Source organism: Orycteropus afer, unplaced genomic scaffold, assembly GCF_000298275.1.
Source record: "Orycteropus afer afer isolate SDZICR_OR568_19922 unplaced genomic scaffold, OryAfe1.0 scaffold00099, whole genome shotgun sequence".
NCBI classification, from domain to species: Eukaryota; Metazoa; Chordata; class Mammalia; order Tubulidentata; family Orycteropodidae; genus Orycteropus; species Orycteropus afer.
Genome location: NW_006921686.1, coordinates 9,978,573 through 9,979,399, shown reverse-complemented (window position 1 = coordinate 9,979,399; position 827 = coordinate 9,978,573). Strand labels below are relative to the sequence as shown.

The 827-nt window shown below is 32.8% G+C and overlaps 1 protein-coding gene across 1 annotated transcript in view; it reads right to left on the bottom strand.

Annotated features, from left to right (window-relative positions):
• LOC103198946 (Fc fragment of IgG binding protein) overlaps nucleotides 1-827 on the bottom strand; it is a 52,745-nt gene that overhangs the window by 23,994 nt on the left and 27,924 nt on the right. The gene's annotated exons all lie outside the window — the stretch shown is intronic.

The window sequence follows — 827 nt, the reverse complement described above, 5'->3', positions numbered from 1 at the left end:
TGAAAGCAGTTCAGGAAAAATGAAAAATTACTAATAAAGGGCAACCAATAAAGCTAAACTCTAATTTCTCAGCAGAAACCATGCAGATGAGACTGCAATGGGATGATATACATAAAATACTGAAAGAAAAAATTGCCAACCAATAATTATATACCCAGCTAAATTGTCCCTCAAATATAATTGTGAATTTAGGACATTTCCAGATAAGCAGGAATTTGTAAAAAACAAACAAACAAAAGAAAACCTGAGCAACCTTACAAGAGATTCTAAAGAGAATCCTTCAGACAGAGAACCAACAATGGCAGACAACAACCTAAGATTATAACATGAATAAGAAAATAAATAAGCAATGTCACAGCAGAACCAACTGAAATAAAAAAGATTATAACAGGATACTATGAAGAACTGTACTCTGACAAATTTGAAAACCTAGAAGAAATGACAGATTTCTGGAAACACACTACCTACCTAAACTGAGCTTTAGTTTCTACTGAGGTAGAAAATTTAAACAGACCCATAACAAAAGAAGAAATGGAATAGGTTGTAAAAATTACTAACAAAAAAAGTCCTGGCCCAGATGTCTTCATTGGCGAATTCTATCAAACTTTGAGAGCAGAGCTGACAGTAATTCTACTCAAACTATTCCAGAACATAGAAAAGGATGGAATACTCCCAAATTCATTTTACGAAGTGAACATAACTCCGATACCAAAGGCAGGCAAAGACACCACTAAAAAAATAAAATTATAGACAAATATCCCTCAGGAACATAGAGACAAAAATCTTCAACAAAATCCTAGCCAATAAAATCCAACAACATATATATA